The sequence below is a fragment of the Haliotis asinina genome, chromosome 9, assembly GCF_037392515.1.
Source record: "Haliotis asinina isolate JCU_RB_2024 chromosome 9, JCU_Hal_asi_v2, whole genome shotgun sequence".
Taxonomy (NCBI): Eukaryota; Metazoa; Mollusca; class Gastropoda; order Lepetellida; family Haliotidae; genus Haliotis; species Haliotis asinina.
Window position 1 is genome coordinate 16,433,296 of NC_090288.1, and position 11,778 is coordinate 16,445,073.

Consider the following 11,778-nt stretch of genomic DNA (forward strand, 5'->3'; position numbering starts at 1 on the left):
ACACATTTTCGTCGTAAATACAAACCCCATAAAGACCCTGAACTGTCTCTAGATGGCACTCCCATTAAAGTTGTGAAGCAAGCCAAATTCTTGGGTCTAATCTTTGATTCACATTTAACTTTTTTACCACATACTAAATCTCTTAAAACGAAATGCCTGAAAGCACTTGACTTGTTGAAAGTGGTTTCAAATTCAAAATGGGGAGGGGATCAAGCTACCTTTCTTCATCTATATCGATCACTCGTTCGTTCTAAACTTCATTATGGCTCCATCGTCTATGGTGGAGACTGCAAAAGCAATCTTAAACTTCTTGATCCTGTCCATCACCAAGGTCTAAGACTTTGTCTTGGGTCCTTCAGAACTTCAGCTATTGACAGTCTTTACGTTGAGGCCGATGAACCATCTCTTGCACAACGCCGTATTAAATTATCTTTACAATATATCACAAAACTATACTCTAACGAATCTAACCCTACATATATCTGTGTCTTCAATCCTCTTTATGAGGATTTCTTAAGCAAAAAGTCTTCTCTTGTTCCACCTCTTGGGCTCAGAATATAGACGTTTATTACTGCTGCTGGTATTGAGCTGGACAATATAGCTCCTTTCCGTCTTCTTTACTCTCCCCCTTGGCAGTTGGTTAGGCCACAGGTTGACCTAACATTAACTACATTTAAAAAATCAGAAACTAATGAATTACAGTATAAACAAGAATATAATAAATTGAAACATACATATAACAATTACAAATCCTTATTTACAGATGGGTCCAAGGACGGTGGTGCAGTTGCTTGCGCTACTGTCATTGGATCCAGAACAATATCTTCTAGATTACCAGATGATAGTTCTATTTTTACAGCAGAAGCTCTTAAATATATCCAAAGACACCCAAAACATAAACAGTATATAATCTATTCCGACTCTCTTTCTTGCCTTCAGGCTATTAAAAATATTTCTTGTAAACATCCACTTTTAATAGAAATTATTGAACTGTATAATACTCTTGCTACTGGCCAATACGACATCGTCTTTCGTTGGTTACCCAGTCACGTAGGTATTTCTGGGAATGTGATGGCTGATCTTGCTGCCAAGGCAGCACTCAACAAATCTGTGACACCACTTCTTCTTCCATATTCAGATTACAAAGCTTGCATTAGAACGTATATCCGTGATCTGATGCAGAAGAAGTGGGACACTCAAGTAGGTATCAATAAATTACATGAAATAAAATTGTATATTGGCTACACCTACTTGGGTTGTCAGTCCAGATTTGAGGGTGTCATCATGCGACGATGTCGTATTGGCCACACAAGATATACACATAAATGTTTGCTTAAAGGTGGGGATCCTCCGTTTTGTATCCCTTGTATCCTGCTTGACTGTGTTGAGTATTCCATCACAAGGTATCAGTATTTTAATTCACGAACTCTGAAGGATCTTTTTATTAACACAAGCTCTCATTTAATCATTGCATTTTGAAAAGAATTAGATTCATTGACAGAATTGTAAATAGATAAATATTTTATTATTGGAAGTTTAAATTGGTAACTGTGCTTGTTAGTGGCTGTATCCTCAAAGGGGGTTGAAGTACTGTAAAACTATTGTCCCCCTGAGAGGATACGTAAGTCCACAAACAAAGTAAATTCAAAGTAAATTCAAACTTTCACGTTTTTAATCGTAGCATAAGTGTCTTTTTATTTGCATGGCTAGATTTCCCAAATTGCTGATGGCTGAGGGGATGATGTAAATCCAGCTAGGGTCCATGCAGGTAGCAAAGGTACTGTAAGTCCCCATGGTCCCTAGTATGGTGATCTACTTTCAGTTGTTAGCAATCTACAGCCCATTTATATCTTGTATTGTCCTCTATAGATAAATTGTTTTAGTTATAGTTACTAGTTTTATATTCTCATCTGTGATATTCTAGTTGTTTTACTGTCCTTCGTTGACAGGTTTTATAATATATATATATATATTTCATTTCAGTATTTAATGTTCTCGTCACGATATTGATGAGATATTGCCGATGTGACGTTAAATATTAACTCACTCACTCACTCATGACAGTTACTGTCAACTTCTAGTTATTTTTTTCTGAGTTCCTAAAAGAAACAAATTTAATTGTAGGACTAGAAAGTAAGTGTTTTATGATCTAAAGAGAAAGACATTGTCAGAAATCAACCAGAAATATCAAAATATTCTCTTCAAATCACCTCCAGTGCAATAAGTTTTTATGAGAGACAGATGAGGGGATACCAAGAGTACTGAAAAGTCCTAATTGATTTCACTTTTCCATCTGATACAGTGTAGAACAGGTTTATTTCATCAACATTGGTGTGTGTAACAAAATAAAACAAACCTAAGGTAAACTTTACAATGCAATATCTCTAAGTATCAATGTATTTTTAAGGAAAATGGGCACCCGTGGCGAGCCACCTCCTCGTGGTGGGTGCTGGGTAACGCTAAGTGCTCGCCAACCCCCCGTTGTGGACCCGGGGGCATATTTGGTCCACCAACCTGTTGGCCGTGGGTTGCGGCCCTGTGTCGGTGGAGGAGGGGATCCTGGTGGTTGAGAGCAATAGGGGCCTGCAACCGTGTTCCTGTTGCTCAACACACCACTTTGGCCCTGACTTCACCTAGACGGGTGGTTGAATGGGCCCGGTTCAATCAATCGGCTGGTCACGCCAGGCCCTGTGCATAGTTAGTATTATTGCACATATCTATTTTTCTGGTCTTGGCTATTCTAAATTCAAATTATTCATGATATTGTTTTGCCTAGAGCACTATGCCGGAGGGCGGTGGCTCATGGGCCAATCTGGCATTGCTGGCCTCCAGGTTCTAATTGTCTTTAGAAATTGTCATGGATGGAACCAACCTGACATTTATTCTTTTTGACAGTATTGGCTACCTGTGTCTGTATTGCTTGAGTATAACATCCCTGTAACCCTGGTCTTTCATCGTTGGTTTCCACTTTAAGGATGTTCGCTGGTAATATAAATAATATTTAACTTTTTTTATAACTGGTATATTTTTCATGTATTACATTTGTCTTTGCGAAAACAACCCAGAAAAGCAGGGGTCACTGTGGATTTTCTTGAGATATGGACTCTCAAAGATTCCTTGGTCAGCCAAGACTTTTAACATGGGAGTCAATAGGAAGATCAGCAAACTTTTTACATAATCCATCATTTTCATAAATTCTAGTATTGAACTTTTTTCTAAATTGAGATATGTTAATAACAACATGTTTTGCTAAAAAAAACCCCTATAAAACAATACAGGTCACTGTGGGTATTTTTCCGCAATGACACAATGTGTAACATCATATTACATACATATGCACCATTTCTATGTACATTGTATGATAAAATAGAGGATATATGATACTTAAATAGCTTTTCTTCTAATAACTGAATATGTCACTTCATTGTCAATTAAAATATCTTAGTTTAAGTACATTCATGTTAACATTTTACCTCACTGAAATAATATTTGAAACAAAAAATGTGAAGAGTTAAGAAATTTGACACACTGGGCATTATTCACCATTGACTGAAATGGTTGTATCGTTCTTGACTATGTTGATAATTTAATTATATTAATTTGAAATAACAAAACACAAACACAATCTGACCATTGCAATATCTTACATGCTTATCATTGTTGTTGTTTCTTTTTTATTTCATATCTTACATAGATGTACATTTGATTTTGAGTCATACATAACATTTTGGATATAAAATTATATCATCACAATCACTTGATGTAACAGTTCTCTATATTGTAAATGAAGGAAATTATATAAATAAGTCCAGGTAAATAAATATCAACATAATTAAGTAATCAGGAGCCATATCACAATTCATGAAGGTAAAAAGATATGAAATAAGTAAGAAAAGCTAATCAGATATTTCAACATGATTTTCACATCGTTACATAAAAACCTGAGATTTTGTGGATATCACAAAATATTGAGGTTGTATTGAAGCCAAACATATACTTTACAATAAACAATAACATCAGCTAAAAACATGATAATTCGTAAATTCAAGCCAAATGGAATAATCAGGTCATTAATTCAAAATTAAAGAGGAATGATAGTGAAGGTTTGTTGAAATCTTCAAAGTGTCACTGTCATTTTGAAAAATGTCAAGGTCATCAAAATCAACTTGACCCTGCACATTCTCTAGATGGAGTTTGGCGTCAAGTTTGGAAATGAATCCAGCGGACTATTCTTGAGATTTACTACATGCTGAACAGTTAAAGACTGAGGAAAATGCTAACCGCTACAAAGAGATTCTCACCCTAGTGTTACTGATATCAAATACATTGTATATCAACACGAGTAGATAAAGTAGCCAATATACAAGGCTTGCCTTTTTACCTTTATCAACGAATATATGATTAGATTAGATCATAGCAGAGCAGTGAAAAATGTCATAGCATTGTGAGGTCATCAACATCATGACATCATGGCATTGTCATGGCATTGTCATGGCATTGTCATGGCATTGTACAAAATCTACTGTCTCCTAGGAGATATCTGATCTCTCACAAGCGATATCTTGTGTGGAACACAGTTTTGGATGATGATCATGTGAGATATCACTTTTGTCATAACACTGAACATATGACAAAAAAGGATGATGTAATCTGAATAATGATATTACAATCAATGCGACATTATCAGATGTTGCTAAATGACAATCAGAAATTGCTAAAGTGGACCAATTGTGGATTTATCATACCTCATTTTCCATCAACAAAGCATATAACAATTGCATATCATCTATATCTCCTTGACTTGAATAAAACGTCAAAGACCACTTGTAATCTGGAATGGGTGAAACCTGACTGGGGTCATTCAATCATGAACCTAGGTAGCTAGTTTGAAAAGACTCTAGTTGTTGGTTTCTAACACATTCCAATTTGTTTGTATGGGCTGAATGATGGACGGAAAAACGCTAATACCCTCCGCTTCACACTAAACTCAAGCTGAATTTGATTCATATATATGACAATTGTGAGATGATTGATATCCTCAATGCACCTGAACCAAAGAACAACACACAGTTGCAGGCATTCCTTGTAATGAATTAGTACTATGCAAGGATCATAAAAAAGCATTGTTATGTCTTGTACAAGTTGTATTATCACTAGAAATATGCTAGTCAGTGCACCACTGAGCAAATGGACATTTCCATCCATACCATGAAAAAGAGTACACATGGACTTTGCAGAGTACTCAAGTGGCTTGAAGTGTACCTAATAAAATCTAGGATGACAAAAAAAGATGACTGATATTCTACATCATGTGTTTGCTACACATGGAATTCCACATGAACTTGTTGCACAAGTGAAGTCTGCATATCACCCTCAAACAAATGGTACTGCAGTTCAAATAGTATATAGGAATAGTGACATCATTGACGGCTCCTTTAGGAAAAACAGTATGGGTATTTATTTGAGTACCTTTTCGAAATTAACCACATTGTATTCAAAATGCTTGAAAAACATTAAGACAATCTAAAGATTAAACAACGATGAAAACATGACAGGGGATAAAAATTTCTTTTTGATAATGTACGTTGACAGTGTAAGGCACTGAACTAAAGAATACAAGTGAGCTTGCAACAACTAACTTTGCTCAAATTGTACCTTTGCAAAAGTAGTGAGAAAGAGACTGTACAATCTCCTGAGAGCTTGTTACTCTGCATTTGTTATGGTACTTCTCAGCAAACACATTAGATAATCCAACATATCCCTGTCTCTTGTACACCACTTTCAAGTGGTCAAAGCAAAGGCCACTAGATGCTATCTTTCTGGCCATGTTTTCCGACAAAACCTTTTCACACACTAGGTGCTGAAGGCTTGGAAGATTAGCTTGAATAGCTTTAGATCGAGTCAAGGAGTCTGTACAGTACTTCAGACAAAAAGTAGACAGGATCTTTGCTTCAAGAGAAGCATGACAAGCTGAATACAACGTTTGCAGTGCCAAGGCATCTGTCAAGGCATCATGTGCAACATAATCACTTCCCACAATATTTTTAAACAACGCAGCCTGAGAGTATGATCTAAGTCCAGGATTTGACAACTTGAACAGCTGAAGTGCATCTAGAAAACCATGCACATGTTTTGAAAATTGTAGTGCATAATCACTGGCAAGTAAAGCATTAAAAAATAATGGACAATCATATAACTTAATATTGTGCCCAATCAAAACATTGCCTTCACTTTTGCTAAGAAAGGAAATCAGGTTTCCAACAGCTGTCTTTAAAGGTACAGGATAAACTTCTTTGCCATGGTGAAACATCCTTGTCCCCTCTAAATGTATGCCTGTGACCTGTGCAGCTACTGGAGTGATCTGTACCTTGGGTAAAATGTATTGGTTGAATTGCTCTTCACCCCGAACTGCAGCTATCTGTGTCACATGAGATGTTCTCGCTGTAAGATAATAAAGCAAGACATAAGGAGACATTTATATAGAAAATACTGGTAATTTTCTATCAGCACTATAATGTTGCAGGTCACTTATTGGTAATAAAAAGAAAAATGACTTGGTGCGACAAAGATGTCATTGCATAGGTGTATTTTGGGACATTAAAGAGTAATGCTGGATATTAAATCTCTATTTGTATTTCACTATTGTTTTACATACCTAAGCCAATAGCTTCAAGATCAAAGAATATCTCTGTGGTGTTGCTGAGCTCAAGATGTTTCTGGACAGGTACAGGAAGTGGTGGGGGAATACCGACAAGGTCATCAGTGTCAGTGTCCCCAGACATATCAACCATGGGATAGTATGTCGTACCTTCTCTGACCTCTCGATCTATCCGTTTCTGACTTCTGAAACAAATTTATCAACAACTATTATCTTTGTCAATAGTTCATGGAGCAGGTTAGTTACAAATTTGTGGACTCCGTTTCTCATTAGGGGCATGAGAGTGAGATAGCAAAGTGCTTGTATCCTTCTGTACAATGGAAGAATATAATATGTATAATCATCTACAAGTATACAAAGTTGAAAAAGCTATTATACCTCATAGCCTTGAGATGTAATCTTCGCTGTTTAGCTTTAATAGTTGATGCAATAGCTTTTCGCTTGCGATGCTGAAGATCTTTCAGTGTGAAATGCCGTCTGGTATAGGTCCCAGGTGACAGTCCAAGAGTACTGTTAACCTGAAGATGAGGGTTATCATATATGAATAAATGGACAGGAACCTTTCTTTATAATTTCAAGGCACTTACAGTGCTACATATCATACAGCTGATCAATGTACAAATTCTTTTCAGTGCACTTAGGAATAATAGCGATTTTTCATATGTACTAATGCATATCTGAGACCAGGATAAAGTAGCATAAAACAGAACAAAGTAATTTAACTTGTTTGTGTGGCATATTTAGAAGTTGGAAGTCAAATAGAACAAGTGGAAACTTGAAAACAATACAACTTAAAAGAGCCTGTATCGAAACATTGTGTTCTAGTATTAAAGAAGATGTCATCTATATACACTTGTTCTGAAAGTAACTTAAGATGGAACTCATCATCGATGTTACCATTAAGGAATTAGCAGTATGTTGTTAACAACTTTTCAATTCAAATGCAATCAGCTCTACTTCTTACAGGTATAATCGCAACCCCCTTCCTATGAATATCAAATCAACAGAACTGGAACTGTAGTATAGGATATATTTCAAATTCAACTTCTCAATTTTAACAAAACTGAGATGGAACTGTAGAATAAGAACAATCGAGATTCAACATCTAAGTGAGTGAGTTAGTGAGTTAATATTTAGCGTCACATCGGCAATATTGCAGCCATATCGTGACGAGAACAATTTTAATTTATATCAAGATTAGAATAAATAAATTTAGAACATAAAAACCTGCCATCGAAGGACAGTAAAATACTAGACTATCACAGATATGAACATAAAACTGGCATGGAAAACTAAACTACTGTAATCAGGGAAGACAATACAATATAAAACACGGGCTATAGGTCACCAACAACCAAGGGTAGATCACCATACTAGGGACCATGGGGACTTACATTACCTTTGCTACCTGCATGGATCCTAGCTGGATTTACATCATCTCCTCAGCTGCCAGCGACTGTGAGAAAATTTAGCCAAAATTTAAAATAACAAATATACTACGTTTAAAACCTTGGTACGTGAAAATTTTACTTGGAAAGTTCTGGGACTTACGTACCTTCTCAGGGGGACAATAATTTTACAATACTTTAACCCCCTTTGAAGGCACAGCCACTAACGATCTCAGTTTGCCAATTTACACTACCAGTAATAAAATAACATTTATCTATTTACAAAACATATTGTTCAAAATTTATCCAACAATTCTATTTCTTTTAAGAAACCAATTATTAGATGATAATTTACTTTATTAAAAAGATTCTTAATTGTTTTGGCACTGAAATATTTATCCCTTGTGATAGAAAAATCAATGCAGTCAAGCAAGACATGCTTGACCGTGATTCTCTCATCACAAGGGATACAAAACGGAGGATCTTCGCCTTTTAACAAATACTCATGAGTGTATCTTGTATGACCAATGCGACATCGTCGCATAATGACCTCTTCGAATCTGGACAGGCAACCCAAGTAAGTATAAGCGATAGTTGGCTTGATTTGGTGTAATTTATTGATACCTACTTGAGTATCCCACTTCGTTTGCATAAGATGACGGATATAAGATCTAATAACAGCTTTATAGTCAGAGTATGGAATTAAAAGTGGTGTTACAGATTTTTTCAGCGCTGCCTTAGCAGCAAGATCAGCCATCGCGTTACCAGAGATTCCAACATGGCTGGGTAACCAACAGAGGACGATGTCACATTGGCCAGTAGCAAGAGCATTATACAATTCAATAATGTCTAATAAAAGTGGATGCTTGCAAGACAGATTCGTAATAGCCTGAAGGCACGAAAGAGAGTCAGAAAAGATTATGTATCGTTTACATTTGGGATGTCTATCAATGTACATAAGAGCCGTCAGTATTGCGTTTGCTTCTGCAGTAAAAATAGAGCTATTATCTGGTAAGCGAGAAGATATTGTTCTGGATTCAATGACAGTGGCACAAGCTACGGTGCCACCATCCTTGGATCCATCTGTAAATAAGGATTTGTATGTATTATATTTACTTTTTAGCTGATTAAATTCTTGTTTATATTGTAATTCATTAGTTTCAGATTTTTTTAATGCTGTCAGTGTCAGGTCAACTTGTGGCCTAACAAATTGCCAAGGAGGAGAAGAAAGCAGGCGGAAAGGGGCTATATTATCTAGTCGAATGCCTGCAGCAGAAAGGAAAGGTTTGACTCTTATGCCAAGAGGCGGAACAAGAGAAGGTTTCTTGGTGTACAAATCTGCATAGAGAGGAGTAAAAACACATTTATATGCAGGATTTGATTCGTTAGCGTAGAGTTTTGTAACATATTGTAAAGCTAATTTTACACGCCGATGGGAAAGAGATGGCTCATCGGCTTCAACATAGAGACTGTCAACAGGAGAAGTTCTGAAAGACCCAAGACAAAGTCTCAGACCTTGGTGGTGGACAGAATCCAATAGTTTTAGATTGCTTTTGCAGGCTCCACCATATACGATGGAGCCATAATCAAGTTTGGATCTGATGAGTGATTGATACAGATGTAGCAGGGTAGCTTGATCTCCTCCCCACTTTGAACCAGACACGACTTTCAACAAGTCAAGCGCCTTCAGGCATTTATGCTTCAGGTATTTAATATGTGGTAAGAAAGTCAGATGAGAGTCAAAAATAAGTCCCAAGAATTTGGCCTCCTTTACAACCTTGATGGGAGTGCCATTTAAAAATAGTTCTGGGTCTTTGTGTGGTTTATATTTCCTACAGCAATGTATACAATTTGTTTTGGAATTAGAAAATTTAAAGCCGTTTTCAAGACACCATTTATTGATTTTATTGAGACATAATTGTAGTTGCCTCTCTATTGTATGCATAGTTTTACCACGACAAGAAACATTAAAATCGCCCACGAAAAGTGATCCATCAACTGAATGACTTAAAACCCTTGAAAGGCTGTTTATTTTAATACTAAATAATGTCACAGATAAAATACTGCCTTGTGGGACACCCTGATCTTGGTTGTAATGATCAGACAGGGTAGAACCCACTCGGACTTGAAAGTGTCTGTCGTTTAAAAAGTTAGATATAAAATGAGGCAAACGTCCCCGTAAACCGAAATTATGTAAATCTCTTAAGATACCATGTTTCCATGTGGTGTCGTACGCCTTTTTCAGATCAAAAAATATAGACACTGCATGTTGTTTATTGATTAGAGCGTTCTTCACAAATGACTCTAAACGCACCAGGTGATCAACGGTACTTCTGTTTTTACGGAAACCACACTGGATATCGGTTATAAGGTTATTGGTTTCCAAGTACCATACAAGTCGATTATTTATCATGCGTTCCATGGTTTTGCAAACGCAGCTTGTGAGAGAAATTGGTCGGTAATTTGAAGGATCGGTATGATCACGTCCGGGTTTAGGTATTGGTACTACTATAGCTTCTCGCCATGATGATGGAAATTTTCCTGATGTCCAAATGTCATCAAAAATATTTAAAAGGGTTTCTAAACAGGATTCTGGTAAGTGCTTCAGGAATTGATAATGTATATCATCAGCTCCTGTAGCAGTATCATGAGCCTGCTCAAGAGCAGTATGGAGCTCGTGAATAGAGAATAGTTCATTATAATCTTCTCCATTATCAGAATTGAAATTTATAGCTTTCTTTTCATGTTGATTTTTATATTTTTGAAATTCAGGTACATAATTTGAAGAAGATGAGTGTTTGGCCAGGGTTTCTCCAAGTTTATTTGCAATATCTGATTTATTTGTCAGTAGTTGGTCCTCATCTTGGAGGTGGTGAATGCTAGATTTAGTGCCCTTACCTTTGATTTTCTGAATCATGTTCCATACCTTTGATATCGGCGTACGTGCATTGATCTTTGATACATACATTCGCCAAGAATGGCGTTTACTTTGCTTGAAGGTACGTCGTGCTTTAGCATTTAGAATTTTAAATTTATTCAAATTGTGGACCAGAGGATGGCGACGGAAATAATGTTCAGCTTTTTTCCGAGCCTTTCTAGCCTGTTTGCAATTATCATTGAACCACGGTTTTTCTAATGTGTGGAAGTACAGAGGACATAGGAATACATTGTTTGGCTACGGTATTCAATTCATCAGAAAAACACTTTGCGGCGTCAGCAACATCAACAAAAAGTTCAGGTTTAAGTTTGTCAGCACAAAGGGTTTCAAATAAAGGCCAGTTAGCCTTCTTAAAATTCCATCGGGATGATGGAGGAACATCAGAGGGGGTTACCGGTGTTAGAATTGTTGGAAAGTGATCACTTCCACAGAGGTCGTCATGGACGCACCAGTCAAATTCATTCAAGAGATTTGAGTCAGTGAGTGGCAAATCGAGATTAGAATATGTACCAGTACCAGGGTGTAAATACGTGTGTGAACCATCGTTATAAATGCATAAGTCATTATTTGAAATAAAGTCCTCAAGTAATTTACCTTTATTGTTGGTGTGGTCACTGCCCCAAAGTGGGTTGTGGCCATTTAAATCGCCCATTATGATGCATGGTTTGGGAAGCTGATCATAAAGTGCTTGAAGATCAGCTAGCTGAAGCGTCAATGTTGGAGGAATGTAAAGTGAGCACAAGTTAAAAACAACGTGCATAGTTATCCGAACTGCGACAGCCTGAAGACTGGTA